This window comes from Cnephaeus nilssonii (assembly GCF_951640355.1).
Source record: "Cnephaeus nilssonii genome assembly, chromosome: 17".
NCBI lineage: Eukaryota > Metazoa > Chordata > Mammalia > Chiroptera > Vespertilionidae > Cnephaeus > Cnephaeus nilssonii.
The window spans coordinates 34,986,863-35,014,578 of record NC_137088.1 but is presented as its reverse complement, the minus strand read 5'-3'; the positions used below and the strand labels follow the sequence as shown (position 1 = coordinate 35,014,578).

The following is a 27,716-nucleotide window of genomic DNA, read 5'->3' as shown; positions in this document are numbered from 1 at the left end:
GATGTTAAAAGAATGAAGAGTATCTTGGGCAAGTACTGGATACGCTTCTTGAAGTCAGGGACTTTGCTCACCTCTGCCTCCCCAAGGAGGGCCAGGCCTAGAACCGGATGTTCAGTAATGGGACTGGGAGAAGGCAGGGAAAGGAGGCCTCCAGTCCCGAGGACCAGCGGCTCTCTGATGGGGCATCTACCTGCCACCCGCTCTGGACGGGTCCTGACGGAGAGCGAGCGGCAGGAAAGGGGCTGCCCACAGTCCACCCTGTGCTTTCAGGAGGCAGCGTGACCCCAAAAACGCTTCTCCAACTTGGAAGCTTGAGATCCCCACCGGCCACGTCCCACCCCCGCCCCAGTGCCGGGGTCCCTCCGTGTCAGAACCACTGTCAGAGAATTAAAGACAGTCTGTTCGTGGGTTAAAGACGTGCTTTTAATGGTGAAAACCCAAACCCCGTCGCGTTCAGTGACCGATTGCCTGTGTGCATCACAAATGCCAAAGGGGGGCCTTGGGAGGGGGTCGCGCCGTTGGAGATCAGACTGAAACAGCCACAGGCGATCCGCAGTGTGGTTTAGTGTCTTTTTGTGAAGAATGCCATTGGAGAGGACCCGGGGGAACCCCGCAGACCCCGCGAGGAGGGCGAGACCCCGGCCCGAGGGGCAGGGCGCGCGCCGGAACCCCACACCTGGGCTCTCCCCGACGTGCCCCGGCGTCTCCCAACTCCGCTCTGCGAAAGGGGACCCTTCGGGGCCGCCTCCCAGCGGCGGTGGAGAGAACAGCCCCGGCCGGGCACCGAGTAGGCGCTCAGAAAAGGCCGCGGGCGGCGAGCGGCCCTACTGTGCGCCCGGCGGGCGCCGCGGCCGCTCCCTCCCGGCCCGTCCGCCCGCGCGCCCGCCGCCCGCCGCCCGCGCCGCCACCCCCTTCGGTCCCGCTCGGCCGCGGGCGGGCGGGGCGACCGCACTCGGAGCCGGAGCCCGAGCCCGCGCGGAGCCGCCGCCCGGGGCGCTCGGTCAGCCTCCGGGACACCGGAGCGGGGCGCCACGCCGCCGCCGCCGCCACAGGTCAGAGTCCGGGGCCCCCGCGGCTCTCCGGCCGCCGGGCCGCGGGGCGAGGGGACGCGGAGGGAGGCGGCGCGCCGAGGAGCCGGGACCCGGGGAGCCGGGACGGAGGGCTGTGGGCTGAGGCGACCCCGCCGAAGGCGCGGGCCGAGAGCGGGGAGACGGGCTGAGGGTCGCTGGGAGGGGGTCCCGGGTGAAGGGGTCGCGGCCCGCGGGGTCCGGGCGGAGGGTCGCGCCCTGAGAAGTCCCGAGAAGCGCGAGCGGCCCCGGCGGGGAAGGGCACGGGCTGCACGCGAGGCGGCGTGAGCGGCCGGCGGTCCCGCCCCGGGAGGCGCGAGCCGAGCGCCCCCGCCGCCCCGGAGCCGGGAGGCGCGCCGGCGTCCGCGAGCCGCGGGCGGGGAACTTCGGGGCCGAAACGCGGGGTCCCGTGCGCGGCGGTACAGCGGCCGCGGAGTGCCGCGGGGTCTGCAGCGCGCAGACGACGGGGCGCTGTGTGGAGGCGCGGTGACAGTGCAGCGAGGGGCGTCCTTGGGGGTCCCCCACCCCGCTGCCCCGTAAGCACCCTGCTAGCCCTGAGCCGGGTGGGGGTCTGGAGGTGCGGGCTGGGGTCCCCAGCGCCGTCGGGGATGGAGAGTCAGCGGCCCCCCTCCCGCACCACCCCGGGCTTGGGCCGGGAGCGCGAGGGTGCCGTGGGCTCCCACCGGTGCCCGCAGCACTTGGGAGCCCGGCCGAGGGCGGTACGGTGAGTGGGGTGCTTGGCGGAAGCCGTGGCCCCGCCGTGCCGGGGTGCCAGGTGGGTGTGTAGCGCGGCGCTGGGTGCCCGGGTCTTTGGGGAGGAGCCTAGGTGAGGAGGCAGAGACTGGGAGTAACCTATGGGCGGCTTTTATATAAGGTCGGCTAGGTAAAGAGGGGCCTTTACCTCTGCTGGTGGAGCGGAAGCTGCACTCCCCATCCTCGGTGACTCCCGGGCTTAGGTGAGTCGGCTCACTGTGATTGCGTTCTGTGGGAATGTGTGGCTGGTGTGTCCAGAACTCGCAAGATGATCACAGATGGTGGTCCTGTTGCTGTGCGGTGCTCCTCACTGTAACCGTGACAATCTGATTCACTTGAGTCTGAGGATAATGGCTGGGGAACTGGTGTCACTTACTTCAGGAGAGCCAAGTTAAAAAAATAAAGTAAAATAAAATAAAAAGTAGTCTGTCTGGAAGAAGCTGAAGTTTTTCTTCTTTTCCTTTCAAGTTTGGGGACAAACGGTAAGACTGACTTGTGTGAATTATCATCTGAAAACAAAACCAGGCAAGATGGTGAACTTGAGTGGTGTGAAACCCATTGCTGGGTGGGAGAACCTTGATGCCGAAGTACGTTATTTTTATGTCAAGTGCTTTTATCATTCATGAAACAGATTGTAACCGGAGTTATTGAGAGAACAAGGATTAGCGTAGCTTTACCAAAAAAAAAAAAGGACCTGGCAGATCTCCGACAGATCTCAGATGCTCCGTGGTACTCTTCCTGTCTATAGCTAAGTGATCCATCGCTGCCTGAAAGCAGAACCAACCTGGTGGTGCCAAATGATCTAGAAAACCCTTCTGGTAGAGCCTGCCATAGACATTCACTGTGGCTTTTCTCTTAAGAAAATACCTTCCTCTCCTATTAAACTTTTATGGAAAACACTCCTAGATGCTACCAGTTAGCATTGGGAGTGATATTCAAAAGATCCTGCTCAAGTTTTAAAACAATTTTTGTGTTGTCTATTTTAAATCAGATTCACTCTAAAGTTAATATATTTCGTAGTATTATTTAATATACACAAATTTTAAACTGACGTATTAGCCCAAAAGCGAAGTTATTACAAAACTATCCATTTTTGTCATACTGTGTACTTCACATAATTTTCTCCTTTATTTAAATAAGATAATATTTGATATTTCACTTGCTAATAATTAAATCTTAAATGAAAAGATCTTAGAATCAACTAGTGACTACTCAATCTTTTGCAACTCACTGGGGGAAAAAACTCGTGATATAATTTTTAAAATCAAAACTGTTTCATATTTGTTTCTAGCTTTTACAAGAACTGCTATAAAAAGCGTGGCATCAGTGAAGTATAAAGGTCTGCAGAACTCCAGGCTAAGTTTTTTGGGGCACTCTGTTTTCATTCTTTTAAATTTAAAGGAATATAACTTCTTTTTAAAATCTTTTTAAAAATTGATTTGAGAGAGAGAAACATCAGTTTTTAGTTCCTCTTATTTATGCAGTCATTGGTTGCTTCTTGTATGTGCCCCGGCCGGGGATCAAACCCGCAACCTTGCTGTATACAGGGTGATGCTGTCACCAGCAGAGCTATCCAGCCAGGGCTATGATTTCTTTTTAAAATTAATACTGTACTGTGATTGGTATTTTTAATAATTAAATACACTATTTTCTTTGAAGAGACTAGTTTTCCAAATGTTCGGTTTCTTTGTATAATTCAGAATTACATTTAAAAATAATAAATGATAATTTTTAAAAATCACAATATAGTTTCAAAATCACTGTGACATTTAAATTACATTATCCCTGTGTATTAAAATTGATACAGGAGAAAAAGTGTGACTTTAGGAATATGCATTAGAAATGCATTATTGATCACGGCTCATTGCTTTTAATTAGTAAGTAATAGGACTATAAACAAATACTTATATTCTGTTAATTCTCTGAAAATAGGGATGTTTGCCACTAACTTTATCAAGATAATTATGTGTGTGAAAGCGGTGAACGGCATTGCTGTGAAAGCATATACAAGTATTAATACATTTCACTTCGTTTTCAAATTGTGAAATGGTTGTTAATGACAGGAGACTATAGTGAAGTAGGGAAAATACGTTAAAATAATACTTTACAAATGTTTTATATATCGTGGCCCATACTTTTGCTTCTTTTATAAGATCTACATACGCCCAATGGATAGGACAGAAAATGTTAGTAATTCTAATTGGTGGGTGTTGTTCTGTTGAATTCATTGTCATTTGAATTTGGAAATATATGTCATAAGGTGTGGCAAATGTACTGGAACAAGTTTTGGGTCTCATAAGATTCCACTAAATAAATTTCATCGTAGAGGATTTTTTTGAATCACAAATCAAGAAAACTTGATTAAGTCGCCAGTCTTTTAAGTGTAAAAATATGCCCCCTGCTTTAAAAATTGTTAATCTGAATTTCTAACTTGCTTTTCTTAGTTTTTTCCTAGTAGATCTCCACATTAGGGTAGTTGACCTCTTGAGCTGTCCCGTTCCTCCCTCTTAAAGCCGAAAAGCAACAAAAAGGGCAGCGATTTAAAATGCTTACAAAGTTCCTTCAAAACTGATCTAATTAGACTCTAAAAAATAAAATAAGATCTGTTAATAACCATGTCGAAAATGTAGATAGACCCAGAATATCACATTTCAGTTAGTTTTATGGCATTCTAGATATAAAACGTTAAGTTGAAGATTATTTGTAATCTTCATGAGGTTTTCTTATTAACTATTTGTATTTTATTCCAATACAGAAGTATATTTGGTGGAGTTATATGAATATGTTTTATAAAACATATGATTTTATAAAAATGTCAGGTTTTAGTTTTTATTTACCTAAAATACTTAAGTAGGTTTTTGAAAGGAAATCGGCACCACTACAATAGGCCGTATTTTGGGGAAAACTTTTGCAGATATTAAGACAAAAGCTATCACCAATAATATTTGCTGAAGAAAAAAAGGAAAAAGAAAAACTATCACCAATAATAGTATATGCTTCAATTATTTTAAAAATGGGTTTATATAATCTTAATATTTTTTCTTCAATAATCAATGCAAACCAATATTTTAATAGTGGACATTTAATTCAGAATATTTAAGTTTATATTTTTAACCGTTTCAGTTATTATAGCGGGGCAAGTCACTATACTTTCTAACTCTCCATTTTTTTATCTGTGAAACGGGAAAAGCATTGCAGTTATTTTACCGTGGTTTTTTTGTATGATTTTAAGACTTTGTAAGCAAGCCTTTGTAACGTTAAGTGACCTTGGCCCTGAATATAATTGAGCTGATATTTTAAAGCGAACCTTTATGATTATCTGTGTTATAGCTAAATAACTCTTTTACAAAATGTTAATAGTTCACCCTGGAACTAATTTTGAGATTATTGTTAAGAATGAACTGAAGATAATGCTTGCCGTGAGGTGATCAATTTACAAAATGTTTGTGGAAATATTTCGTTATTATTCAATTTTAAATTGTCATCATTCCCTGATTACTTCGGATAAAAATCAGCCTAATAATTATTTTTGTTTTGTTGGTATTATCTTTATGAGTTTTACAGTGGACGCAGTGTGGATCCTCTTGTGTCAATTGTGTATGTCTAATGCGTCTAGAAGGCGCCTTTTGTGCTTTTAAAAAAAATAAAGTTCTATTCCTTGTTTATATTAATGGTGCACCCTGTGAGAAGTTATTGTATGTTACCCAGGAGCAAGTTTTTTTGTAGAATGAGGGCTATGATCCTTAGAATCAAAAGACAATGTAGGGTCGCTGCTTAAAAAACGAAATGATGTGCTTATGGTGAAAACTGGGTCTTCTTTCAACAAGCTACAACCAAAAAATTAGGCTTTTAGTGGCTTAAAAAGTGACAAATTCTCCTTATGAACTGTTAATCAATGCATTTTATTGTGAAGTGTCCCCTGTGCAAGAAAGTAAGAGACTTGGTTTCAGGCCTGCACCCCACTGTGTTCCTAGAATATAGGGCTACAAAGCCCAAGTATGGACATAGCTGAAAGGAAGGGGAAGCAAAGGGCACAGAAAGGCTTAGGCCAGTGCCTGTAGGTGAGTGCTCCATTTTCCTGCGGCTTTAACCTTTGGGGGTGCAAACTGGGGAGTGGCATTAACTTCTACTCTATTAATAGTATAGCTTGTGCTTTCTCAGAGTCATAGCTTTACCTTCTCTTCCAGTGACTGGGTGACTTTCAATTTGAAAACCTTTTTGGGGGACAATGAGTTTCTTTTCCCTACTGCGATTTCTCAGATATAAAGGAAAGAAATGAAGCCATCAATGCATGTAACATAATCAGTTAAAATAGAGATGTCAAACCTTGCCGTCAGGATTTAAACTAGATCACATAATGGTTTAGTTCAGTTGGGTTCAATATCTGTTTAGGGAACATTTTCCCCCCCCGCTGCATTGATTTTAGAAAATAAATTCATTGCAAGTTTTAACTGATTTTAAGAGAATTACACAATGTGGTTAAGACTAATTAAGACATATTTCCTGACCTTTCGAGAAGAGTTCAGATTAGTATAAACCTGGGGTAAGAAGTCCTTCACAGTTTACCATAGATAAGTAGACAGTAGATATGAGGGAGGTAGAAAAATAGGGAAATACCCTGAGTAGGAGTGTAAGAGATTTCTGTATGCTCAACTCCCACAGTCAGCAGGTTGCGTAGTTACTGTGCATAGAACTAAAATATAAGGTTGGTTTCTAAGAATTTACCCTGCTCCTTGATGACCTCAATAGAATTTTAGAATAGCTTTAAGTTCTAAAGTTGCCATTTAGCGCTGTTATTCTCCCTGGCTCTATAAGTTGCCTCTGGGAAAGGGAATAGAAAGAGGATATTCTCATCCTGTACGTTTAAGGAATAAATTTTCCTTTATAGTGAAGGCAATGGGGAAACATACCTGTCAGACTGCCAGAATGCAATGATGAAACACTACAAAGAACCCCTTAACCTTGACCCCACCTCACTGGCTGTCATTCCATCTCTAAAACTGTCTTTGTCATTTGAAAGTTTGGAGTCCACTTTCAAAATGCTAGTATTTCTAGCAAGGTTAATTCTTTAAATCACCATCAGCAAAAATCTGAGAAGTTAGTTCCTCGTTTCCTTGCCTGAAAACGAGGCCTTTAAGGGATAGAAAACACTCTTGTTTGAAAGAGAAGGAAAAATAAAATGAAAGCAATTTATGTCCCAGTTTCTCCATAAATCAGCCTACATGAGATAAAATATGAAAATAGCTATTTGAAATAGTGATAGGAAAGAATATATTCTCCTCCCAAAATGCCTTTATTTTTCTCTTTAAAATCAACACAAGCTGAGCCCAGCCGGTGTGGCTCAGTGGTTGAGCATTGACCTATGAACCAGGAGGTCACAGTTCGATTCCCGGTCAGGGTTGCAGGCTCGACTGGGGATCATGCAGGTGGCAGCCAATCAGTGATTCTCTCTTTCCCTCTCCCTTCTTCTCTGAAATCATTTTAAAAAACAACACACAAGTTGTAATTCGTTCTTGAATCATTTTTGCCTTCAAAAAAATCAAGTTGTTTTTCCCAAACATCAATTTACCTATGAAATGTTATCATAATTAAGGTTAATGTTTGTTAATGTAATCAATTATCTGAATATTATCTCTCACTGTGTCTTCTATTTTCTCTGTGATGTTAGACAAATTATCTAGTCTTTACATGAGTTAATTCCTCCAGACTTTTAAAGTAGCTTTCTGATAAATTGAAATGAGGGGACTCTTTCAATCTCATCAGAAAAAAGTACACTGAAGACATATAAATAACACTTAATGCTTTGGAAAATCTACAGATCATAAAATGTCATATATGCTCTATTTTTTTACTTTTTGCCAAAAATAGTTATGGCAAGCCAACACATCTCAGTTAGAAACAGAAGCTTAGTAGCAACCTCAAAAGCAAGTTAATTAATTCTGTGAATCAGCTGATAGGTAGTGTTTAACAGTTAGGTATTGGACACCACATGCCTATGACTAAGCATATTGCTTATTTGTCACTCACTTTTCCACAGTATTGTTGAAGTCTGAATCTAAAGCACAAAATCTTAAAGTCTTACCTTACTAAATGTTGTTCTTTTCTGTCAGTTGATAATCACTTATACAAATAAGTTTTTGCAAATAGAAAAGTACTTATGTAAGTTCTTTCTCTTGTTTTATACAGTGGATAGAGTTTATGAAAGAGAAAACATATGAATGGTGTGTATATAAATGAATAAGATAATTTAACAAATTATTTGCATATGTCAATAAAATCCAGAAGAGTGAAGAAAATACCCAGGCATTTGCCAATGTAGGATTACTACATATTTTCCTAAAGCATTTGGAACTCATTAGAAACATCCTGGCTTTATTTAAGGCAATATAACATATTTTTAAACTGTTTTCAGCAAGGTCCAAATTGTTGATTTTTAGGACTAAAGTAGTACAATGTCTACAAAAAATATAGATTATCAGTTTCTTGAAACAGGTACTGACTGGGTTTTATTCTTCTTTCTATCTCCAGCCTATATAGTACATATAGGCACTCAATGAATATTTTAATAACAATACAGAAATAATCCAAGGCAGTGTTTCTCATAAAGTGTGGTCCTTGGATCAGCACCATCAGAAAACTTGGTAGAAATGCAAATTCTCAGGCCCCACCCCAGACCAACTGAATCAGAAACTATGGGGATGTGGCCCAAACTGGTTTGGCTCAGTGGATAGAGCATCGGCCTGTGGACTGGGGGGTCCCAGGTTCGATTCCGGTCAAGGGCATGTACCTTGGTTGCAGGCACATCCCCAGTGGGGGGTGTGCAGAAGGCAGCTGATCGATGTTTCTCTCTCATTGATGTTTCTAATGCTCTATCCTCTCCCTTTCTCTCTGTAAAAAAATCAATAAAAATATATTTTCTTAAAAAAAAAAAAGAAAGAAAGAAACTATGGGGATGTGTTTTAACAAGCTCTCCAGGAAATTCTGATGTATACTGTTTTGGAACCCCTCACTCAAGATGATTTCTGCATCTAATCTGATAGCCCAGAGTGCGTTGGTTAGTGCACTTAGTTTGAATTATTTTTAGTAGGCCTTACCCTTGCCTATAGTTAAGATCTTTGCCATATTCTGCCAAGTGGTAGAATCTCTTGGGATCATCCTGTAAAATTACCTTTATTAGCTTGACATTTTATTACTTAAATAAGCTCATTGTTATTGTCGATATGCTTGTGTCAAGAAAAGCTAGGTGACTCACTTCTTAGTCCAAGTGTCACTCATCTTAGAATGGTTGTTCTCACCTTAGAATGGTTGCTAGGATCCTGAGTCTCCAAGTTCAAAGAGTACAACTTCAAAGATTGGATTTCATAAGATCACCAGGGATGCTCCTCCCCTAGAGGATTCACATTAAACAGACTTAAAAGATATGGATTTGTAAACCTTAATTCCCGGTTAGTAATAGTAGAAAACATGGCCTTCCTAGTGATTGTCGATAGTTGTGGGTTGTTGTTTTTTTATTTTAAAATTCTGTTTTTCTGGAATGAAGAAACTTGTAGTCTCCTATGTCTCTGAAGTAACTATGAGTTAGTCCAGGCTGTTTAGAAAGCAATTGGGCAATATTTCACATTCTCTGATGCTTCACCCCCACTTCTGGGACTTCTTCAAAAGAGAGGAGGATATAAAGGAAAAGCCATACACAAAAACATTCATAAAAGCATAGTTATAGGAACCAATATTTGGAAATAACTTAAGTATTAAACAGCAGGGGAATGGTTAGGTAAATTATGGTGTAATCACTAGGTGAAATGTTATACAACTATCAATGACAATTTAGAAAACTAGAAAATCTGAAAAATACTAAGTTAAAATAAAAGTAGCATAAAAATGTATGTTCCCTATTGATTGCAACCTCAATAAACATATGTATATGAACACATCTGGAAGGGAATATACAAATAATATGACAGTTATATTAAAAGAGTGAGGTTATGGAAGGCTTTTTTTGTTGTTTCTATATATTTCTCTTTTCCAAAGTTTAGCCCAATAATGTAAAATTACTCCTATAATTAAAAACATACACTTATAGCTTTTTGTGTGTGTCTATGACCCTGATCAGTAAAAATCAAGGCAAAGAATAACTTAAACATTAAAAATCCTCTAGATATTTTATTCCTTTAAAGCCATTGAAGATAATGTAAGACACGCATGATTCTGTTCTGTTATACCCAATTTTACTTCATAATTAATTTATGTCACATATTTACTCTTTGCTATACCAGCCTCTATCTGGGAGAGAAAAATATCCCATCTCTGTTACAGGCTCTTAGTTTTGTTCAGCCATGCATAAGGTTTGATTTTGTTGATTTCTTTGGGCCTTTGTTCTCTTTAATATAATTAGACAGTGACAAACAGGTTTTTTAAAACAGTTTCCAATTATTTTTTAAAGTCACCCTCATTTAATTTTTTTAAGAAAAGTATGTATATATACTATGCTTTTCCCAAAATTACTATTTTAAGAAAAAAGATGCTCTATTAGCTGTTAGGAATTTGAAATGTTCTTTTTAAAAAAATATTTTTATTGATTTCAGAGAGGAAAGGAGAGGGAGAGAGAGATAGAAACATAAATGATGAGAGAGAATCATCGATTGGCTGTCTCCTGCTCGCCCCACACTGGGGATCGAGCCCGCAACCCGGGCATGTGCCCTGACCGGGAATCAAACCGTGACCTCCTGGTTCATAGATTGATGCTCAACCATTGAGCCATGCCAGCTGGGCAAATCTTCGTATTTTAAAATTTATTAAAAATTTTTTTTTCAATTACAATTGATATTCAATATTATTTTATATTATTTTTAGTTTTTTAAATAAAATTAAATAACCTCATGATAGAGTTATTTGGTTTTCCAACTCTTGACAGAATGCTGAACTTATGATCATAAAGAGCTGATACAGAAACATTGTGAGGGTAAACTTCGACTAGAAATTGTCATTATAAAGCCTTTATATAATTTGTGACAACAATTTAAAAAAATAAAAAGATTTAAAATAGCAAGTGAATAGAGTTTTCCCCAAATCTGACCTCTGTAAAAGGCTGAACATTGTAAAAGATCCTATATAATAAAACCCTAATATGCAAATCGACCTAATGGAGCAATAACTGGCAGAACAACCAGTCACTATGACGTGCACTGACCACCAGGGGGCAGACACTCAACGCAGGAGCTGCCCCCTGGTGGTCAGTGTGCTCCCACAGGGGGAGCGCCGCTAAGCCAGAAGCCGGGCCACAGCTGGCAAGCACAGTGGCAGTGGCGGGAGCCTCTCCCACCTCCGCTGCAGGTGGGCAGTAAGGAGCGAGGGGTCCCGGACTGCGAGAGCCTCAGACTGCAAGAGGGATGTCTGACTGCCAGCTTAGGCCCGATCCCCCAGACTGCGAGAGTGCGTAGGCTGGGCTGAGGGACCCCTCCTCACCCCAGTGCACGAATTTCATGCACTGGGCCTCTAGTATATCTATATATCTACATCTATCTATATGTATCTCTCTGTCTATATAATATATCTACACAAATGCACACATGTGTATAACACATGCAGAAATAGCCTCTGAATTCATTGATTTTTCCTTTTCTTCCCTGTTGCATTGTTTTAGAAATCCCAAAGGGAAAGTAAAGTGGTTTGCCTTTGACTCAGGTTACATTTTTTTTGGTCACTTTATTTAGGATTTTTTTTAACAACTTGTATCAGCCTGATGACTTTAGAGTAAGCTACCTAAATGAAAACAAAGTTCTAAAAGCTTTTAAGAAATTTTATATCAGGGATACTAATTCTCTCTTTTTTCTGCCTTCCCCATTTCTTCTTTTTTTAAAAAAAAATCTCTTTTTATTGATTTCTAAAAAGATGGAAGAGGGAGAGAGAGATAGAAACATCAATGATGAGGTAGAATCATTGATTGGCTGCCTCCTGCATGCCCCCCACTGTGGATTGAGCCCGCAACCCAGGGATGTGCCCTGACCAGGAACTCTGACTTCCTGGTTCATAGGTTGACGCTCAAACACTGAGCCATACCAGCCAGGATGTTCCCCCAACCCCTACTTCTGATGATTTAATTCTTAATACAGCTCAAGGCAAACCCAAACTAACAAATTCAGTTTATAGCTCTTAGAATTTGTTTGTGGGTAACACAAACTTGATATGAGCAAGTCTAAGAAGATCCTTTTTAATGAAGATTTATTTATTCATGAAATATTTATTGAGCTCCTATTTTGTGCCAAAAGTTGTTTTAGAGAAGGAGGATAAAGCAATGAAGAAGACAGACAAATTACATCTCTCCAGGAGTTTACGATTATTATTATCTAGATTTAACAACAGCATTAGTGGGAAAGATGATAACTAAGAAGAGGCCACAGTCAGGCCCAGGCCTTTTGTCTAGACAGCATTGCTAGGCTAACATGGAGTTAAGTGCCTAACTTTGAATTATGTCTGCCATAGGGGAAAACTTCTGTCCTTATTTTTCCTAGATCTCTTATTATTATTACTTAAATATATTTATATTGATTTCAGAGAGAAAGGGAGAGAGAGAGAGAGATAGAAACATCAGTGATGACAGAGAATCAATGATTGGCTGCCTCCTGCTTGCCCCTCACTGGAAATAGAGCCCACAACTGGGGCATATGCCCTTGACCCGAATCGAACCCGGGACCCTTCAGTCTGCAGGCTGACCTCTATCCACTGAGCCAAGCCAGCTAGGTCAATCTCTTCTTATTATTTTAGGGTATATGTATATGTTATGTATTGTATATTATATATAACTAGAGGCCCGGTGCATGAATTCGTGCATGGGTGGGGTCCAGCTGGCCCGCCCCGATGGGGGGTGATCGGGTCGGGCCGGCAGAGGGGAGCAAAAGCGGGAGGTTGGCCAGCCGGTCCCACCGCCAATCAGGGTTGGGGGGCGTTTGGGGTGGGCCCGGTGGGGGGGGAGGGGCCATGGGCAGTTGGCCGGCCAGCCCCATCCCCTATTTTGCCAGGGCTGGCTGGGGGGAGGGGCTGCTCCCCGATCAGGACAGTTGGCCGGCCACAGTGTGCGTCATAGCAACCAGTCATTCCAGAGTTCCAGTCACTTGGCTTTTATATATATAGATATATTTATTTCATTACTTTATTTCTCTCTATATAGTAAAGTTATTAGCAAAGGAGATAGGATGAATGCATCCTTTGTTGATAAGGTATCATTGTTCTTGAAAATCCAAATGACAAAGTAATTATTCATTTTGCAAAATGATTATCTTACCTAATAATAGACAAATATGCAAATTGACCACACCTTCGCTATGCCCAAGCCACACCACGCCCACCAACCAATCAGGACGAGTATGCAAATTACCCCAACAAATATGGCGGCTAATTTGCATATCAAGACAGCATAGAAAGAAGCCAAGAGCTGCAGAAGGGAGCAAAGCTGTGGAGAAGCAAGCAAGCCAGGGGGAGGAGAAGGGAGGAGCAGAGGCGGGGCCAGGGGAGAAGGAAGAAGAGCAGGTGGGGCCGGTGGATAAGGGAGGAGAGCGGGCGGGCTGGTGGAGAAGGCGGGGCGGGGGAGAAGGGAGGAGCAGAGGCGGGGCTGGGGGAGAAGGGAGGAGAGCGGGCGGGCTGGCAGAGAAGGTGGGGCGGGGGAGAAGGGAGGAGCGCAGGCAGGGCCGGGGGAGAAGGGAGGAGCGGAGGCGGGGCCAGGGGAGAAGGAAGGAGAGCAGGTGGGCTGGCGGAGAAGGGAGAAAAGCAGGGGGGCTGGCAGAGAAGGCGGGGCGGGGGACAAGGGAGGAGAGCAGGCGGGGCGGGGTAGAGTGCAGCAGGAAACCCTATTGCAGGATTTTTCCTGCAACGGGAATGCTAGTTTATTTAATAATGCTCTACAGTAGATGCATTTAAGTGGTGAACTATCCAAGTCAATTTAGTTCATAACTTTATTTATAAAATACTAGGGGCGCAGTGCACGAATTCGTGCACCTTAAAAGAAACTGTGGGCCGCAAGGCTGTGGTGGGCACAGGGGCAGGTCTTGGCCCATCCACTGCACCCCCGCCTGGCCCTCCCACCACAGCCCCTCATCCCCTGTCTGCTGGCAGCCTCACTCCCACGCGCTGACAGCACTGGCCCTGCTCGTACCTGCTGACAGCGTGGAGCAATTGGAGCTGGCACCAGCAGCAGGTGAGAGCAGGGCTGGCACCATCAGTGGGTGTGAGCGGTGGCTCTGGCGCTGCCTGCGGGTGCAAGTGGGACTGGCGCCAGCAGTGGATTCAAGAGATGGCTGCCAGCCCCGGTTGCCCCTTAGGAGCAGGAGGAGGTGGAGAAGCCCTGAGGGGCGATCGGGGCCGGCAGCCGCCACTCACGCCCACTGACAGTGTTGAGTGATCAGGGCTGGTAGCATGTGTGAGCAGCAGCTCTGGTGCCAGTAGTGGGTGCAAGCAGGGCTGGCGCCAGCAGCAGGTGCGAGCACCTGGTGGGACTGCGGCAGGAGGGAGCAAGAATTTTCAGTAACCACCAGAGGCTCTCCTGATGACAGCAACCAGTGCCCCGCCTTGGTCTGGCACCCCCGCTCACCTGCTCCACCATCCCGCTGTAGCCGATGCCCGCCATGTTCCATGCGCACACATCATAGTGACCGATTGTTTGGTTGTTCTGCTGATCGGTCTATTTGCATATTAGGGTTTTATATGTATAGACTAGAGGCCTGGTGCATGAAAATTCATGCACTGGAGGGAGGGTCCCTCAGCCCAGCCTGCCCCCTCTCACAGTCCGGGAGCCCTCAGGGGCGGGAGGTGACCTGGCGATCAGGGGAAGGTGACGCCCCCATCACACCTCTGCTGCCACTGCTGGAAGCACAAGCCTTGGTTGGCCCTGGTTACCTGAGCCTCGGGCGGCCCTGGGCGTCGGGGCAGCCGCCATCTAAGGCTTGCCTGCACCTCGGCAGGCCCTGGGTGGCTGGGGGCCTTAGGGGACTGGAGGACTCCGGAGGCAGGCGCACGGGGCTGAGGGGACTGGGCACCACCATCTTGTGGCTGTGGGCGCCACCATCTTTGTGAGGGTGTGATGGTCAATTAGCATATTCCCTCTTTATTAGATAGGATTATTTGCACATAAAAATTAAAAACAAAAGTTTACTGGAACTATCCCATTAAAATATTTTTTAAAAGCCCCCCCTTCCTCTGGGAAATAAAGTTATCTACTTTCCTTTAAGAGCCTGTTAAGAACTTATCCATATTTAGGATATAATATTCGAATAAAAGGAGACCAAGATCCTATTTCAAATGACCCTCCTTTGGTCAAATTAATTTTATAGCAATTTCCAACTTTTATATTTACAATCAAATTATCTAACTACCATTTCCATTCTGATTTTAAATTTACAGAAAATATCTTATTGACCACTTAGAATAAATTCTGAACATGAAACTTTTGGGGAACAAGATAAGTAAAATAAATTTTGAAGGAACTTATATGAAGTAAAATGGAATTGATTTTCATATATAGAGTGACATGGAATATTACAATGCAGCTCAGTGCATATATAACCAAAACTTTCAAATTTTGTAAATTTTATCACAGTGTATTCAATACCACAAACTCCATATACACTTATTGAATGACCACTCACTTCTCAGCACCAAATACCCACATATGGGAAACAATATCTGCTCACCCGGAAACATGGCCTCACAGATAGTGAGACAGGTGCTTTTCAGAAGTGAGACTACACAGCACTGGGTAGGTGAACCAGCACCTAGCACTAGGTAGGCAAAGAACCACAGCTCTGTAAAAGGTGAGAAGATAACTTAAGTGATTGAACTCAGCATGTTGGCCTGGTTGTGTCTTTAGGCCATTCACAGGATTCATGCTGTATATTCCACTATGCCTGCTGGAATACTCTTTGATCCTAACAAAGCACAATATGTACACAAAATTATTTGGTTTTTACTATTACACATTCAGTTTTTAAATGTCAGGTTGATTTCCTTTGTCATATAACATGTGTGTGAAATATTTACCCTGGCCACCAGCTTTTAAATTCAGAAAATACAAACTAGTTTTAATCTTAACTGAAGTAAAACAGAAGACATATCAACTCTGAAATGTAACCTAATGTGGATGTTACACATTTTCTTTGCTGTCATATCTTACCATTTTTATGTACAAGTTCTGTATACCAATCAACATTGTTTATTCTTAACAGATAGGAATGAATGTTGTATATGTACTACATACTTTCCCGAATTCACAGTCTATAACACAGGGGATGGATGCATTATAAGTACTTTGTAAATATTTTTAACTTGATTTACAATTTTGAGGACTTTTGCTTTTTTCAGTATCACTTGTAAGAGATACTCAGTGCTACTATCTTCCACATTTTTAGGGAATTTCCTAAATTACTCTTTAAAATGTTAATTTCTATTTTATATAACATTTTTATGATACATAATGATATGAAATTAATGCCAAAAGACATTTACATTTTACTATTCTAAAGAGGCAAACTTTATATGAAAGGGAAAAAAATGTTAATTATAGACTTCAGCATTCTGTGTTAAAACATTTAGGTGTTCTGGTCAGAAGAACAGGTTTTAAATGGCCTAAGGGCCAGAGCACTGTTTTACATTCTTGTTTGGAGGCTTCCAATGGGAACTGTAACAAATTCTATTTAATATTACTGCTGGAGAAAAGTTCACAGTAATGCACAATATGAAATGTTACTTAGACTTAGTACTCATGCATCAAATAAAACTAGTTCCCTTTCAAACGTTTTGTTAAGTGTTAGATAAAACACTCAAATTTTGGCCTATTAATTTGTAATAATATATAAAAATTTTAATTTCATATATGAATCACAAGTATTATCATCATAATTATTTAACAGTTAATCTCCTTTTACAAGATAGAGATGGGTTTATGAGCACCTTCAAGTCAAAATACCAAGAAATTGATTTACATATAAAAGCGAAGCAAATAAACAAACCTTTTTTTTAATGTGACCTTGTGACATCTCTGAACACTCCCATTTAGTAGACCTTCGTCTGTGGATGTAGAACCAAGGTAGGAGTCTATTAACAAAAGATCAATGCAGGGAATTTGCACCCTCCCAGGCGTCCTCAAACTACGGCCCACGGGCCACATATGGGTGTTTTTGCCGTTTTGTTTTTTTACTTCAAAATAAGATATGTGCAGTGTGCATAGGAATTTGCTCATAGTTTTTTTTTAAACTATAGTCCGGCCCTCCAGCGGTCTGAGGGACAGTGAACTGGCCCCCTGTTTAAAAGGTTTGAGGACCCCTGCTCTACACCCTTGGGCACCTGCCATTATCCTCCTGCAGCCACACCTGTTTCTATCCTGCCAGGACACTGATTTTCAGCTGGTGTGCTGGTATGCTGCAAGTGGCACACTGGTATAAAGCAGGAATTTTTAAAACTTGCAATACCTGACTTTTTAGTTAGGGGCACTGACCTCTTTTTCCAGATTATCAAACAGAAAATGACAACAGTGAACACAGCAATAGCTTTGTCTGGTCTGAATGCCCTGTCTTGAACCATAAATATATAGGTCATATAACAGAGTTGCATCTTACTGGTCACATTGCAGAATAAGGTTGCATCTGACTGGTTAATTCTTGGTACCAGAAATCCTCATATACAAGTATAGGCACCTGATTTTTTTAAAAAGTCACTTTGGAGTATAAAGGATAGGTAACTACTATTATTATTATTTTTTAAATTGATGAAAATTAAACCTACTTTTCTCAGGTCTGCAAATATAGAATGTATTTTTTGGTGCACCACAGAATTTTAATAGTTATGTGTACCATGAGATGGAAAAGGTTGAAAATTGCCCTAAGTCGACACAATACCAAGAGAAAGAAGCCAAGTGGTAGGGAGGATAGAACATGATAGAAGGAAGTATAAAAAAACTGAAACAACTTTGAAGCTCTCATTGATGATCCAGACTTTAATTCCCTTAACTTATTATTTATTTATATATGACCGTGAAATGCACACATGTGTAAGTAGGTTCTAGGCACAAAGGGAGATACCAAAGCTCCTAGAACTAGGAGTTTATAACCTACACGAATCAAAAAGAGGTAAATTTCATTGTTGTAACCAATAATTCAAAGCAGTATATGATTAAAAGACTAAAATTAGTAAGGCAGAAAAGAAATGCTATAAGAATTCAGAGAATGGCAAGTTCAGTGTGGCATGGAGAATAGAATATACATGGGAAAAACCTTGTAGAGAAGGGAGGAGTTGAATTTGACTTCAAAAGTTCAGGGATTGACAGAGTAACCTTATGAGGAAAACAAAACAAAACAGCAAACAGCTAAAAAACATACAGAAAAATAAACAAAGAAGGGAATCAAAGTACAATTCCATTCATATGAAATATCCAGAATAGATAAATCCAAAGAGATAGAAAGGGCCTGGGGTAAAGGGAGGCGGAATGACTGCTTAATGGGTACAGGATTTCCTTTTGAGGTGATTAAATGTTTTGGAACTAGATAGAGTTGTTGGTTGCACAGCTTTAAGAATATACTAAATGCCACCCACTTGTATGTTTTTAAATAGTGAATTTTACGTTCTGTGAATTTTACCTCAAAAAATAAAATTCAGGGCATGAGATAGCGGAAGAGAGGACAAGAATATCCAGTGTAAGAAAACAAATCCCGGAATAAGCATGGATTTGGAGGAGGAATTTTGCAGAGATCAACCCATTTGACGTGGAGAATACATATATGTGAGTTAGTGAGGAATATATTTGGAGATACAGATTTTTCATTAACATGACAAAGGGTCTGGAATACAGGCAAAATAGTGTGGATATTATCTTATAAGGAGTGGTAAGATTCCAGGTCTTGAGAAGAGGAGTGAGATTATTTAGTCAGAAGATTAATCTGGCAGTAGTGTGCAGAGAAAGCAGTTAGGAGGCTATCGCAAAATCTGGACATAAATATGAGGAGGGCCTATAGGAATGAAGAAGGAGGAAAATGTGAAACATGAAAAGAGCAGTGAGTAATACTCCTACTATGGTCTATGGACCGATGCCGCTCACAAACTCGTAGTTGCTGACTTGACACAAGGCAACTACAGATTTGTGGATAAGCATCTAAAAACCTTTATATTAGCCCTGGTTGGTTTGGCTCAGTGGATAGAGCGTCAGCCTGTGGACTGAAGGGTCCTGGGTTTGATGCCGGTCAAGGGCACATGCCTGGGTTATGGGCTCGATCCCCATTTGGGGGTGTGCAGGAGGCAGTCAATCAATGATTCTCTCTCATCATTGATGTTTCTATCTCTCTCTCCTTCTCCCTTCCTCTCTGAAATCAATAAAAAATAAATAAAAATTAAATAAAATAATCTGTGGCCCCTTCTCTTCCTTCTAAAATAAATAAATAAATACCTTTATACAGTAGGTCCTCGGGTTACGTTGGAGATCCGTTCCTATGGCACTACGTAACGCCATTTTTGCCGTAAGTCGGAGCCCACCTACATAAGAACCTACATCACTCACATGGAGCACATACACAGCAGTAATGAAGTGAAACAGTAAAAAAATTTTTAAAGAAATATAACAATTCCTGACCTTTACTTGTGGTAAATAAATAATACAAAACATAAAGCACATATATACATATGTCGAAATGATGGAACTTTTTTTTTTTTATAAATGGGAGATGGTGATGTAACCACCAAACGACCTACATGGACATCCCTCTCACAATCCGGGACTGCTGTCTCTTAACCGCTCGCCTGCCTGCCTGCCTGCCTGATTGCCCCTAACCACTTCTGCCTGCCAGCCTGATTGCCCCCTAACTGCTCCCATGCCGGCATGATCGCCCCAACTGCCCTCCCCTGCCAGCCTGATCACCCACAACTGTCTGCCCCTGCTGGCCTGATCGCCCACAACTGCCCTTTCCTGCCCCAACCCACCTCCTCCGCTGGGACCCACCTCCTCCACGCAAGGCGGCCAAGACGCTGGGACCAGCCTCCTCTGCACAGCGCAGAGCTGGGGGACCCCCAGTCCTCCCTGTGCGGAGCAGCCACTGGGCCCCACTTCCGCTGTGCACGTGGCCATCTTGTGGCGACGACACCTAGGCTTTTTTATATAGGATTGCTAGATATTAAAAAGAGACATACTTCAGCTCAGTATAAGGAAAAGAATTCTAATAACTACAGTTGTCCAACAGTGGGAAAGTGAGTGCTTCTTCAGTAGTCATTTATGCCAGAGTCTGACCATCTAAGAAATCTTGCCTTGGTAGGAGAAACAAACTAGGTGACTTAGAAGGTTCCTTCCAATGTGAAGGTGCTGTGAGTCTATATTCTATAATAATAACTTAGTAGAACATATTTCATAATTGACTATATTAGAGCAGCAATACTTACTAAGTGTCTGGCCTTTTCCATCTGTACTTGTAGTTACATTTCCCTAAATGTGACTGCAAATTCTATTTTAAACATTTCTGTACAGTGAGTTCCACAGTTCTTTTAAAAGAAAGTACTATTCTTTAATGCCTTCTCAGTCATCATTTATTTCCAGTTTTAATATTTGTAGTTCCTCTGCCATGTGACATTTTTCACGAGTAATGCAAATTTCTGCAGAAGTGAGTTACGTAAATCACAGTCACGCTGCTGATCTTGAAGTCATTTGTTCTTGCTCCTGTGATGTAATGTCATGGTTGATTAAGACCAGGCATGACTACCCATTTTGGGAATGTCTTTGTGATTCTATTTTTATGTCAATGAAAGTTCAAATAACTTTTATTATCCAACTTATTTCACTTAGTTATTACAGGCTTCAAAGTGTTATTGTCAACATTTAGCAGTTAGAATTATGACAGATTAATTGCACTTTGGAGGATCTGGAGGACTTAGACTCATAGGAATATCCTCTCTGTATTTTGGGGAATTCTTAAATAAGGTACATTATTTTCATAAGGATTATTTAAGTGCTTGTGGTATCAGGTGAAGAAAAAGGTTAGCTAAAGAATAAACAATTTCATTTTAAGTCTAGTAGAATATTTTGTTAAAATAGTCCATTTTCATTATGTGTTATTAAAACAGCTTATACTTTTTATTAGAATATATGTAAAATTTTGAATTGTGCCTAGAACAGTATTTGGTATATAATAGGTACTCAATAAATACTTATTGACTGTTGTTCATTGAATGTGGGGTGATGGTGGGCAAAGCCTTTCAAATGGTCAAATAGTATGAGCAGAGGCACAGAAGTAGGGAAAATGTGAGTTTAGAGAAAAGCAAAGATGGCTTGCTGAAAGTTACATGTGTGTGTAATTACCAATTACACATAGTTTATTGGCTAAATAATTTTGGTGGCTTATTAATTTCTGCACAATATTTAAAATACTAATGACCCTTTCTGATGCTTATATCCAAAGCGAATAGGTAAGGTTAAATATCAAAAGTTATTAACTCTGACTAATCTGAATTTCTGAGCCTCTCCTCTCCTTTCTACCTTCTTCCTTTTCTTCTCCCTTCCTTCCCCCTTGTACCCCTGTATTTTGCTCTAGCTTTAGTTCTTATTCTCTCCCTTTCTCACCTTTTTCTTCATTCCTGGTGTTTCCCATATTCAAGTCTCTTTTCTTTGTTTACTTTTTCTGTCTCTGTTTCTCTCTCTGCAATGACTCTCTTCATTTTTGTTTCCTGATTCCCAGCATCTCTTTCTTCATTAGGTCTCTAACTATAATATGGAGGTGAAATATATTTCTATATGCTAATCAAATGACGAAGTAAGGTTATTTTTCTTTGTTGAGATATAATTGACATATAAAATTGTAAGATATTTAAAGTATATCACGATGATTTTATATATATATATATAAAAGATTCCCTTCATCTAGTTAACACATCCGATCACTTCACATATTTTTTTTGTGTGTGTGTGAGAACATTTAAGTTCAACTCTCTTAGTAAGTTATACAATATAGTGTTATCAATTATAATCACCACTAGAACTCTGGTGCATGAAATTCATGCATAGGTAGGGTCCCTAGGCATGGCCAGCGATCAGGGCTGGCTGGGGTCTTTCTTCCCCGGCTGCCGGCCCTGGGGCCTTCCTTCCTTCCCCACCACCCCCTGGTGGTCAACGCACATCATAGTGAGTGATCAAACTCCTGATCTCCAGTCAAACCCCCCGAGAGGACAATTTGCACATTAGCCTTTTTATATATACTAGAGGCCCAGTGCACAAAATTCGTGCACGGGGGGGTGTCCCTCAGCCGGACCTGCACCCTCTCCAATCTGGGAGCCTTCAGGGGATGTCCTACTAATGGTTTAGGCCCGCTCCCCATGGTTCTCTGCTCTCTGCGGGGCCTGCCTGCTCCACACTGCGGCGACTACCAAGCAGGCCGTGCTGGGTGCTGCCTGCTGGCCGCACTTGCCTGCTTCCCGGTCGCCGCAGCGATGGCCAAGTAGGCCGTGCTGGGTGCTGCCTGCGGGCCGTGCTTGCCTGCTCCTGGGTCGCTGCAGCGACGGCCAAGCAGGCCGTGCTGTGTGCTGCCTGCGTGCTGCGCTTGCCTGCTCCTGGGCGACGGCCAAGCAGGCTGTGCTGGGACCTGCCTGCGGGCTGCACTTGCCTGCTCCCCGGTCGCCGTGGTGATGGCCAAGCAGGCCATGCTAGGAGCTGCCTCCTTCCTGCTGTCAGTCTCCATGGAGGTGATGAGGTTAATTTGCATACTCAACCCTGATTGGCTGGTGGGCATCACGAAGTGACGGTCAATTTGCATATTTCTCTTTTGTTAGTGTAGATAGATGCCTTACATTGGGGAGGTTTTTATTCTAAATTTAATGTGAACACAATGTTTATGCTGCTCTTTCTGAGACTAAATAAAATTAGTTTTAACTTATAAATGATGTTGATTGATTTTTTTTTTTTTTACAAATTATTGAATCCCTAATCTTCAAGTTAGGAGAAGGGGATCAGTAGACCTTAATTAATGAATCCTGGTAAAGCATAACATCTTATTGAATTAACTCCTAATTCTCTTTAGCAACCTTAATTTCTATTTTTTTCTCTAAACAGCAAATATATTATATGATCCTTTAGCATCTAATTGCATCTTTATATATGCAGTTACACAAGAGCTGGAATATTTGTCCATTATATTAATTTTTTATCCCCAGCGCCTAGAACACTGCTAACAAATATCAGATGCTCAACAAATAATTGTTGCTTTTTATTTCAAATCTGCAAGCCCATTCTACTTGCTAATCCTAAATAGCTATCATGATTTTTTAGAGTAACATTAATCATTAGGATAACTTAGTTTATGATGGATTTATAAATGTAACCATACAATTTCATATTTAGAGAATGTTTTCTTTTAATTCAGTCTACCCTTTAGTCTTAGCCAAAACATTTTACTATCCTTCTAAAGGACTCTTTTTTAATTATCTCAAACATCAAAAAAGTAATCTAGCTATTAATAGTAGTAGTTAATATTTATTGAGCACTTATCCTGTATCAGGATCTATTTTAAGCATATTACATACATTATCTCATTTTATTCTTCCAACAATCATATAAGGTATACACTATTATCTCTGTTTTGCAGATGAAGAAACAAGCACAGAGATAAATAAAATAAAATAAGTTGCCAAGCACCCTATCTCACACTCTTTAACAAGAACCTAATTGTCCAGTATTTAACCTGACAGAGAATGAGATCTCTACACCCCACCACCACCATTCCACACTTGACAATTAGATCTACACAAGAATTACCATATTCAGGTGTAGCCATGAATTATATCTAAACTTTTAGTTGTTCTGGTTTACTGCAAATCTGTTTATGTGTCTTATAAGTGATGAGCAACTTGATAATATTAGATCACCAAATGTTCAATTTATATTGAGTAACTCCACCACCACTTAAAACCAACCACTGTTAGGAGATTCTTTATTTCTATTTTTCTTTCTCTCTTAGATTACTCTTAAACTAAAATGAAATAATTTTATTTTGTCATCCCAGGATATAGAGGTCATTTAATAGCAAATTTTGTATGACCATTACAAAAAATCTAGGGAAGGCTGTAATTGAGTATGGCCGCTAATGGAATCTATCAGTAATTTTGGGGAGGGGAGGGAAGTAGTAGATCCATGTATTTCGTTTGATGGGATAAAAATTAGTCGTTTGGGAATATTCATATACTTTCAATTTCCCCAGTCTACCTAAGAGAATTTCCATTTGACAATACAACACCCCCTTCCCTGTCCTTCCCTTCCCTTCCCTTTAGAAAAGTTGGTCTTACAAGGTCAGCTTCTAGATTTTTGTGACAAAGTATTGGTGAGTGAGTGGAAAGGGACTGAACATGAAAAGCTGGAAGAGATTTAAGTTGATATACATAATAAAGTGCTGGGGAGGAAGGAGAGATGATTAAATTACTGGGCTGAGAAGGGGGAAAGTGTTTAGTTGGGAAGGCTTTAATGAAGGAGATACTTTGGAGAGTATGGTGTGTGAAAAAAAATTGAAGAAAAGGGGGAAAATATTTGGAGAAAGAAGATGAAGGGTTAGTTGTGGTTATAAATTGAATCTCCTTTATTGTACTTTAAAAGACAAGTAGAGAACGCATTTCTTTTCATCTTGCAGGGAACAAGGGGTGCTCCAATTATGTGTTGAATTGTGTTTCTTTCCTTCTTCAGAGGGAGAAGTCAGTTTGGGTGATGTTGAGTTTGAGGTTCCTGAAGAACCTCAGGTAGGGGTGTTCAAAAGAAACATGGAAAAACAGATTTAGAACTCTTGGGAGAAGAGTTGTAGTTAGAGAAGAAGATTTGGAAGCTACTATCCAGTGTTTATGGGTGACAGTGAGACCAAGAAGGAACTTGCAGAACACATAAAATAGAAGGTCTCAGAAAGAAGAGGTACCAAGAAAAGAGACAAAAAGAGCAGTGCTACGGTAGGGTAAGAATTCAGAGACACTGGTCTCTGGGGAAGGGAGGAGGTAGTTTCAATGGTAGAGGATGGTCGAAATGTCAAATGCTGCAGAGGCAGAGACAGTGGTGTGCTGGAGCCAGCTCAGACTGGCTTGTAGAAGTCAATTGTGAAATTTTTAGGATTTTTGTGAGCTGATTGTTATCCACAGCCATTATTAAAAATTAAACGGTATACACTTTCAATTTAACAAGTGGTCTTAAAAACAGAAGTATTGAACACACCAATTGCATCACTTCCTAATTATTTCACACTTTTAAGGTGTTCATGTTGATTGTATCTGTATTGTGTAGATACTGTAGACTGTTGTGTGCAACTACAGCTCTTTCCCATTCTGTTCTCAGTGACGTTATATTGGTGACCTGAAATCAATCATGTTATAACCACAGATATTGGCAAACACTATAAATCAGAGTGTTTTTCCCTACAAGGAGAGCCATTGTTGAACCTTTACCAGTGCACCACTGGATAAATAGAATGAAAATCAAGAAAAGTTAAATGGCTTTAGCAAGAAGGAGCTAACTTGTTACTTTTGCTTGACTTTCAGTAAAAAGATAGGTGACAAATCATAGTAAAGTGGGTTGAGGAATGAAATAATGGAAAGTGAAGAAACAAATGTTCAAATAAGTTTGAGAAGGAGTGAGTTAAACAGTTAAGCAGATTGTTATTGTTGATACTGTGTGTGTTTTTAATTTAGGGCTTACAGACTATAGACAATATTAATGTACTTTATTAATCTCCAAAGATGAACAACATATGCAAATATATTTTATAGTGGAAGCTTTTTTTGTTGGAAAAATCTCAAGGAACTACTTATCTGTAGAACACATTTGGGGAAATGCTGCTATAGTATTTCACAATTAAGTTTGAAACAAATATTCTTGTTATTAAAGTTTATTGGTTTTTTTAAAGAAATAGTGTCAAGAATGGATATTGAATTTTGAGGGTTATTTTGCATTTTTTAAATAATCATGTTTTCTTTTCAAAATTTGACTACTGCTCTGACCATTACTTTAATAGGTTTTCTAATATTAAATTGCCTTTGCCTTTCTGAAATAAATGTAAATTGATTATGGTGATTTATTCTTTTAGTATACTGTTGAGTTTGTTGATTATCATTTTATTTATAATATTAACTAATTACATGGTATTAGTATTTTTCTCTTTGTTCTTGTTTTTAATATCAATATTATACTACTTTTGAAAAATTAATTTGGTCACTGTAATTTTTTCTACTCAAACAGTTTATATAGCAAGAAAATTATCTCTTCCTTAAACTTTTGGAAAAAAAATCTATAAAATTATCTAGGCCCAGAGCTTTTTGGGGAAGTAATTCTTTGATAAGTTTTCAGTTGTTTCCATTGTTGATTTTTTAAAAATTTCTTACATCAACTTTTACCATTTATACCATTTTGGATAAACTAGACTGAGTAAATTGCCCTTTTGCTGTATTAGTATCTGCTTAAACTCTGGTAAAAATCTTATTCTGATATTAAAAAGTTGGATGAGTAGATATGAAGAGCCCCTACCTTATGTGGGTTCTGTTGAAATGTGAGGGGCTTGTCTGCTATCTTCACAGCCTCATTCTCTGTCTTATAGGGGTGAGTAGAATAATTTATAATTTACTAAATATAACCCAATCTGAATTGGCCAGATGGAGGACATGGAAAAACTGTAGTCCTTGATATTTATTGCCTCCAGAATAGATCTTGTTTCTGCCCTATATTAAAATTAATGCTATATTTCATAGTATAATTTTATAGTATTTTAGTATATTTATTTATAAAATGAATAATGTAATAAATATTAATATACTTTATATTAATAATTACATAACTTTTAAATTACAATTAACACATATACTTATATTTTATTCATATGAATATTATAAATAATAAAGTTTATATTTATAAAATAAAATATACTTGAACTAAAATATATATAAATATAAATATAAATGTGATAAAATATAATATATATAAAATAAAACTTATGTCTGGAAACTATACCTTCTATGGTACAATGCAATACTGAATGGATACAGAAAGGAAATTATAGATCTTAGTTGTTGGAGAGAGTTTTGGGAAAGAATTTACCTGCCTCTGAAAGTCACAGGAGCTGGCCAGTTTTCTGTTTGATTCAACTCTTAGGGCTACAAGCTAGAAATAGATAGAAGTTCCCAAAATCTTTACTTTCTTCCTTTTTTAGTTTCATTACTTCTTAATGAATTCATATGTATTTCAAAGGAAAATTGAGACGAGTATGAAGGAAAGCTATTGTAATGATCTTAACCTGTAGTTAGCATTCTTTAATTTTTCAGATAAAGATTTTGTTCAGATTATTTTTATTAATGTTTTTCTTATTGTTTTCACATATTTAAGCCCTTTAGTTGACTTACATGTAAAAAAAAAAGTCAAAGTGGTAATCCATTATATTTTTTGTTTCTCATGTCTTATACATGTTATATATCATGAAGAGTTTTGGTGTGGATACTGCTTTTGTTTTGACAACAAATTAGAGAGTACTTATATAAATTGCCATGATACAGGTAAGCAGTTAGTCAGAAAACAAAACATGTAGGTCTAAAACACTGGCAAATTAGCTCTTTATAAAAGAACATGTCCCATTCTGAAAACGAATTGTCACCTTATTATTGATGTTGATTCTACATTAAGAGGTTTTCCATTTCCAAACAAAAGTGCTAAACAATGTTAGAGAAACAAATAATCAACATATACTGGCTATAGTTTCTATCCTTTCATATTAGAAATACAAAAAGGGGAAAGATTTTATATTCATGACCCACTACTTTAATGTCTTATATGAATAACGCATAGTTTTTGCAAATTCCAATTGGAAAGGTGCAGAATTTTAAAAGAAAAAATTATAATTTTTTGTAAGTTAGACTGTGCAGAAAATTGAATCTGGA

General features: G+C 40.2%; 1 protein-coding gene across 4 annotated transcripts in view; it reads left to right on the top strand.

The window, feature by feature from the left end:
- Positions 1 to 873: 873 nt before the first annotated feature.
- The window catches only part of PPARG (peroxisome proliferator activated receptor gamma), a 142,266-nt gene continuing 115,423 nt past the window's right edge, over positions 874 to 27,716 (top strand). Inside the window, exon 1 of one of the 4 annotated variants that reach the window (XM_079794990.1) lies at positions 874 to 1,052. The gene's annotated coding sequence lies outside the window, so the exon portion shown is untranslated. Of the gene's footprint in view, positions 1,053 to 1,347; positions 1,604 to 1,703; positions 1,843 to 1,973; positions 2,024 to 27,716 lie in introns of those variants that run through there. The other 3 variants (XM_079794992.1, XM_079794993.1, XM_079794991.1) reach the window with 3 other exon arrangements.